This window comes from Gambusia affinis, linkage group LG03, assembly GCF_019740435.1.
Source record: "Gambusia affinis linkage group LG03, SWU_Gaff_1.0, whole genome shotgun sequence".
NCBI classification, from domain to species: Eukaryota; Metazoa; Chordata; class Actinopteri; order Cyprinodontiformes; family Poeciliidae; genus Gambusia; species Gambusia affinis.
Window position 1 is genome coordinate 22,329,005 of NC_057870.1, and position 7,604 is coordinate 22,336,608.

A 7,604-nucleotide genomic window follows, 5' to 3' on the forward strand; every position below is an offset into this window, starting at 1 on the left:
GATTTGACAAGTTATAGGGTTTATCCATTTGTGTACTTAGGCTGTTAATGGATTTTTTTCTGAATTAAATTTCTTGTTAAATAATTTAAAAAAATTAATGAGCCTGACTGTTTTTATGCACTAACATGGTCAAATCACATGAACTGAAAAGCAAGAACCATCCACCCATCCAGCTGGACCTGCTTCTCAGGGGAAATCTCCAGCTGTTCCTAGGCCAACAGAGAAACAATCCCTCCAGCATCTCCTGGGTCTTTCCCTGGGTCTCCTCAGGTGGGACAAGTCCAGAACACCTCACCTCAGAGGCGTCCAGGTGGCATCCTGATCAGATGCCTTAGTCACCTGGTCCAGCTCCTCTTGACTTGGTGGAGCAGCAGATTCCTGAGCTACGCAAACAATCCAATAAGCCGAATGGGTGAATAACTATAAATGTGGGATAAACAAATACTTCTATATTTCTAACACATTTTTGAAAACAATGAAGTCAAAACAAGAGAAAGGAATTCAAATTCAAAATTCATGGCAAGTTGACTTTATTATACATGCAGATTGTGTGTCATTAGTTTAAAGAGCCTGTGGTGAAAAGAACAATATTACACACAAGATGTTTCAGACTACTGATGAGTTTTGAAGTCCAAACCTTGTGCATTTAAGATTCAAGTCAGCTACAAAACTTTATACATGGTGCTGAATAGAGAAGGACAAAATGACATGTGATGTTTAGATTTGTCTTCAGGAATATTTCTATTGTATGTCATTTTGCTCTAGTAAGAACAGAAAAAAATAAATGAAATGACTGATTATCCATCACAACACAAAGAGGAAACGAATGGACTATTTTAGTAAAGTATTTGCTACATTGTAATTTCAGGTGCTTTTCCAAATAAAGCACCCAGTACTTCAAAGTTTAGATTACAGTAAATTAGATTAGATTAGATTACAGTAAATTGAGGTCACACTGTGAGGAAAAGGGGAGCCTTTACCTTTTAAAATAAAGCTAAAGACACTCTTCCAAATTAATTTCTTATTTTTTAAAGGTTTAGATGTTTGAACAAGAGGGGCGATGCATTACCAAATGAACTAAACCAGTGGCGGAAATATATTTGCCTTTCAAAATAAAAGTCATGCATTCTCTTTAAAATAACGTTTTTATTATTACTTCTACTGACGTTTATAGTTGCCAGTTTAGATTACTAATAGCGACTAAACCTGACAGGCATGAAAACGTCATTGTGTTGATGTGTCTAAATAAAACTAATAGGAGCTTTTCAAAATAAAAGTCTTGAGTCTCCTGAAATTGATAATGACAAATTAAGGTTCAGTGTTCCTGGGAAGCTTTAAATCCCAAAGCTCATTCATTTTGGGCCCTAAGTCTGAACAAGACAGTCCCAGCGGCGCAGACATGCACCAAGTGGCAGCACGTGGCAGACACCATCAAAAATGTCTTCCTGAGTTTTCTAATTAATGTCCCTCTCGTCTGATTGAAGTGACCAGAGAGAAGTATCTGAACAGAAACCAGGCTGAGTTCCCTTCAGAAAGTAAATAGAAAAAGATGGCATATTTAAACACAGCCTCTTTGTTAAATTTGCTCGATTGCACTTTCAGACTTTCCCAGCAATAAATCATGTGTTCCTTTGCGCACAATAATCAGCGCGCTCCTCGTCTGCTCCCCACGCTCAAGCGAACCGCTTCGGCACAGAAAACACACGACTAAGACAACACACTGAGCGAAGAGAGGCGCTGTTGTTGATTAATTGCTGAGAGGGGAGTCCGGCGGCTGTCTGTCTGTTCAAACACTCTCTGGTGAATCCTACAAGGATGTAAACAAACTTCATCCCCGTGCTCCGGATCCTGCTCGGCGGAGAGAACAACAAAAAAGCTGCCTTCTGTGTTTTTCTTTTTTTCCTCTCTGGCCAGGTGTCATGGCTGGGTCCTTGACGGCTCCTGTCTTCCCCGCTGCCCCTGCGGGTCTTCGAATACATTAAAATAATTAAGCCTTCCGTGATTTAGCCTCCTTGGAGAAAAGTCCAACAATGTAATTAAGGGCAAGCTCGCTGTATTAGGTATGAATATTCAAAACTGTGTCAATTAATTAGCCGGTGCATCTCTCCTGTAATGTCTGGGTCCTTAAAGCCCACTCAAAAGGTCAGCTGTGTCAACTGAGAGCATATTTTAAAGGCATCAGATAATTGCAAGGAAAATTACCTTTTAAGCGCCACATCACCAGCAGCTAGAGAATATTTTTAAATGAACTGATAAATAAAGAGAAGGGTTGTTTTTCCAGGCGCTTGGGGGAAAAAAATGAGACGTAGCTACAACTCCAAAGGCCCTCGGAGGCCAACGTGTGTAAAAGCATCCCCCTTAAAACGCCCGGGAAAGATCAATATTAAATCTGTTTTCGCAAAGGGGGCCGTTAAATAGACACTATAGCTGATCTGCATAACAAAATTAATTAGGCAGTCCGTCGCATTCTTCGGCGCCGCACCAAACTCCTGGACAAATAACTAGTTGTGTAAAGCGCACCTTCTGGGCATATGGAACATATGTTGGAATTATCCTTAATTGACTAATTACATAAATTACTCATTAAGTTTACAGCACATCAATTATAAAAGATGTATCAATTAATTTTGCATAAATTACAAGCGGCACCCCGCACGATGAGGGCGACTGGGGGAAGGTGAGTCGCCAGGAGGGGGGTCTTTTCCAAAGGTGGAGTGTGTGTGTGTGCGTGTGTGTGCGTGTGCGTGTGTGTGTGTGTGTGTGTGTGTGTGTGTGTGTGTGTGTGTGTGTGTACGCGCGCGCGCGCTTGCAAACGGGGAGCGACGGTCGTCTATTTGTTTCCAGCCTCTAATAATTATTTGCTCAGCTTAAGGGCAAAGATATCTGTTCTATCTCCCACTCGCAAAGGGAAAGTGTGGGGGTAATGGCAATTATACTAATAATAATAATCTTAAAGACCTCTCTCTCCAACTCATAAGGGGCGCATCGTCGCGGAGAGAGCCATTAAAATCAATTAGCGAGGCCTATTGTTTTCAATGGAAAATTAAGCCGGTTTAGGACCGCATAGAGCAAACGCTGCAAGGCTTATTTGTGCAATGAGGTATTATTTAAAGGAAAACATCTTTCCGTTTTTCCCATAAAACAGCGAGGAAGCTGTCCATTGTGTCTGCCTGTTGACTGTTTCCGTCAGTTCAGGCTAAACAGAAGAAAATAAAACTATCCTTAAATATTCCATAAAATCTTTTAGCAAACATCTTGAATAGATTTTACGCTGCAAATAGATAACTTTACAACATTAATACGCGTATTAGTTCAGGCCTTATGAAGGTGCTTGACTATTGAGAGTTCATACAGAAAACAACAAGCTTCACCCATTTTATTATTAACCTTTTAATAAACTTTATAAAACATCTATAAATGCCAACAGACTTTTTTCTACTTGATGTAATTCCTTTCAGATTGTTTATACAGTGCTAATTAATACTATAGCAGAAGCAGCCCTTATATATGTCATGATGGGTGTGGTGGAAGCGGTGGTGAGGTAAACGCAGCAGACCCAGATACGATTAAATGAGGAGTTTTAATGAAATAAACCAGATCACAGCGAACAGGACGACGGAGGGACGAGACTTAGACGTGACGTGACGAAGTATGACGAGGATCCAACAAGACACAGAGACACAGGTGACACTAAATACACAGAGGGTAATCAGGGAACGAGACACACCTGGGAACTAATCAAGGGGAGACAGGACAACACGGAGACTCAGACACACAGGAAACTTCAAAATAAACACAGGAAAACACAGAACATGACAGTACCCCCCCCTTAAAGGGCGGCTCCTAGACGCCCCAAAAACAAAAAAGTCCAAAATACAACAAGGGTGGGCGGAGGGGGCGCTGGACGGAGGGCCAGAGTCCAAAACAACAAAAAACACACCCAACCGAGTGGGTGGAGGCCAAGAGTCCAAAACACACAAAAACAAACCCAACCCAGTGGGCGGAGGCTCAGGGGCGGAACAGGTCCGGGGGCCGACCTCGGCGCAGGAAGCGGGAGCCACGGAGGGGGTCCGGGGGCCGACCTCGGCGCAGGAAGCGGGAGCCACGGAGGGGGTCCGGGGGCCGACCTCGGCGCAGGAAGCGGGAGCCACGGAGGGGGTCCGGGGGCCGACCTCGGCGCAGGAAGCGGGAGCCACGGAGGGGGTCCGGGGCCGACTCGGCGCAGGAAGCGGGAGCCACGGAGGGGGTCCGGGGCCGACTCGGCGCAGGAAGCGGGAGCCACGGAGGGGTCCGGGGCCGACTCGGCGCAGGGAAGCGGAGCCACGGAGGGGGTCCGGGGCCGACTCGCGCAGGTAGCGGGAGCCACGGAGGGGGTCCGGGGGCCGACCTCGGCGCAGGAAGCGGGAGCCACGGAGGGGGTCCGGGGGCCGACCTCGGCGCATAGGAGTCGCTGGGGGAGCACTAGGAAGGAGCTCGGGACTGGCACTGGGACGGAGCTCGGGACTGGCACTGGGACGGAGCTCGGGACTGGCACTGGGACGGAGCTCGGGACTGGCACTGGGACGGAGCTCGGGACTGGCACTGGGACGGAGCTCGGGACTGGCACTGGGACGGAGCTCGGGACTGGCACTGGGGACGGAGCTCGACTGGCACTGGACGGAGCTCGGACTGGCACTGGGACGGAGCTCGACTGGCACTGGGGACGGAGCTCGGGACTGGCACTGGACGGAGCTCGGGACTGGCACTGGGGACGGAGCTCGACTGGCACTGGGACGGAGCTCGACTGGCACTGGGGACGGAGCTCGACTGGCACTGGGACGGAGCTCGACTGGCACTGGGACGGAGCTCGACTGGCACTGGGACGGAGCTCGACTGGCACTGGGACGGAGCTCGGGACTGGCATTGGGACGGAGCTCGACTGGCACTGGGACGGAGCTCGACTGGCACTGGGACGGAGCTCGACTGGCACTGGACGGAGCTCGACTTACTGGGGCCGGCTGCGGGAAAGTCCGCGAGCCGCCGGGCCGGCTGCGGGGAAGTCCGGCGAGCCGCCTCGGGCCGGCTGGGAAGTCCGCGAGCCGCCGGGCCGCCGCGGGAAGTCCGGCGAGCCGCCTCGGGCCGGCTGCGGGGAAGTCCGCGAGCCGCCGGGCCGGCTGCGGGGAAGTCCGGCGAGCCGCTCGGGGCCGCTGCGGGGAAGTCCGAGCGCCGGGCCGCTGCGGGGAAGTCCGGCGCCGCCGGGCCGCTGCGGGGAAGTCCGGCGAGCCGCTGGGCCGGCTGCGGGGAAGTCCGCGAAGCCGCCGGGCCGCTGCGGGGAAGTCCGCGAGCCGGGCCGCTGCGGGGGTGCGGCGAGCCGCCGGGCCGGCAGCGGAGGGTGCCGGGCGGCGCCTGGCCGGGTAGCGGAGGGGTGCCGCGGCGCCTCGGGGCCGCAGCGGAGGGGGTGCCGGGCGAGCGCCGGGCCGGGTAGCGGAGGGGTGCCGCGGCGCCGGGCCGGGTAGCGGAGGGGTGCCGCGGCGCTCGGGCCGGGTAGCGGAGGGGTGCCGGGCGAGCGCCGGGCCGGCAGCGGAGGGGTGCCGCGGCAGCGGAGAACGTGTTCCTGGAAGGCGACGAGGGGCCGGGTCCACCGGCGGCTCACGTCGCTCTTTCCGGGCAGGCAGAGGATGTAGTGTTCCCGGAAGGCGACGCGGGGCCGGGTCCACCGGCGGCTCACGTCGCTGTTGCCGGGCAAACAGCGGAGGTGGTGTTCCCAGAAGGCGACGAGGGGCCGGATCCACCGGCGGCTCACGCCGCTTCTTCCGGGCAGACTTCGGAGGTTGTGCTCCCAGGCGGAAAAACGGCCGGAGCGAATCCGGGGGGTGCCAAGGCCAGTCTCGTCCCCCGGAAAGCCTCCCTCTGCAAGTCGTAGTCCGACTTCAGACCCATCTCCTCCAGCAACAGCGGAGAAGGCAGGATCTCTACATCCTTGTAGAGATCCCTCTGTGCCAACTCCAACTGCTGCTGGATCCAGTTCTCTCGGTTCATCTGCCCCCAAAGGGGAGCGCCCTCACCTCGGTTGTGGTTGGATCCTTCTGTCATGTTGGGGTGTGGAGGTGAGGCAGAAACGCAGCTGGACTGGATTGAATGCAAAATAATGAATTTAATGAAATAAACCAGATCACAGGGAACAGGACGACGGAGGGACGAGACTTAGACGTGACGTGACGAAGTATGACGAGGATCCAACAAGACACAGAGACACAGGTGACACTAAATACACAGAGGGTAATCAGGGAACGAGACACACCTGGGAACTAATCAAGGGGAGACAGGACAACACGGAGACTCAGACACACAGGAAACTTCAAAATAAACACAGGAAAACACAGAACATGACAATATATATATATATATATATATATATATATATATATATATATATATATATATATATATATATATATATATATATATATATATATATATATATATATATATATATATATATATATATATATATATATATATATATAGGACTAATAAGATCTATGCAAATGGATGCAAGCTTGTGATCTTAGCACCTTTACATTCGTTTTGGCTGAATGATAATTTGGTACTGTTTTGTCACTCTATCACATCTCTTTTGTTGTTGTTTTTGTGTTTCTGTTTCTGGCTGGATCTCAACTTGTCTTGCCAAAATTGGTTCAATAACGACCCTGCAGGGTAAAGTAGGTAAAGACGATGAACAATTCATTTATGATTCACTCTGGACAAATTAAAACACATTGTTATGCAGTGTGAGAAGCAGCAGGGAGCAGCAAAATCACACACGTTTAGGACACTGAGCTCATAATTAGGATATTTTTACCTCAATAAATTCTGTTTTAATTTATGCAATTATTGTTCACAGATTCTAAACTTTTGATACAATCTTTTTGTGATACAAACTGCAAATGTTCTTCACTTTACATTTTTAAACATACTCTCAAATTGATCCATGGGAAAAGGGAAAAAACAAAGAAGTAACCATCACAAACTGACCAAGAGCACTCACTAACCATCCACCTGAAAATGAATTATTGTGAAAACTGTCTGCTGATGATGCTCTGTCCTTGGACATGATTCCTCCTAGAGAAGAAACTGGTATTGTTTCCATTTATCATCTTTACACACAGGGCATGAAGCAATAGCTTCACCAGCTTCACAGTTGTTTTATAATTTGTTTTTTATCATGAATGAGTTGAAAACTAAACACGTGGAATCAAAGTTATCCAAGTCTTTTGCAGCTTCTACTGGGTTTGCTGTTTATTTCGCTCCATCCAGTTTTCACCAACTCTCATCCACTTTTCTGTTTCTGTTGCTCCATCACCTGATGAGGCGTCTTATATTTTTCTTTCAACACTGGCTTTCTCCTTGTCATTCTTCCATCAAGACCAGATTTTTAGAGTATACCACTAACAGATGCCCTTTCAACAGATTTTCTCACCTGAGCTGCGGATCTCCGCAGCTCCTCCAGAGTTGCCACGTGTTCATTGGCTCCTGTCTGACTAATATGATGCTTACATTGGTTTGTGGGTTTGGTAAATGCCCATGCTTTCGTAGGTTTACAGCATGAGTTTTTTCTATTTTGA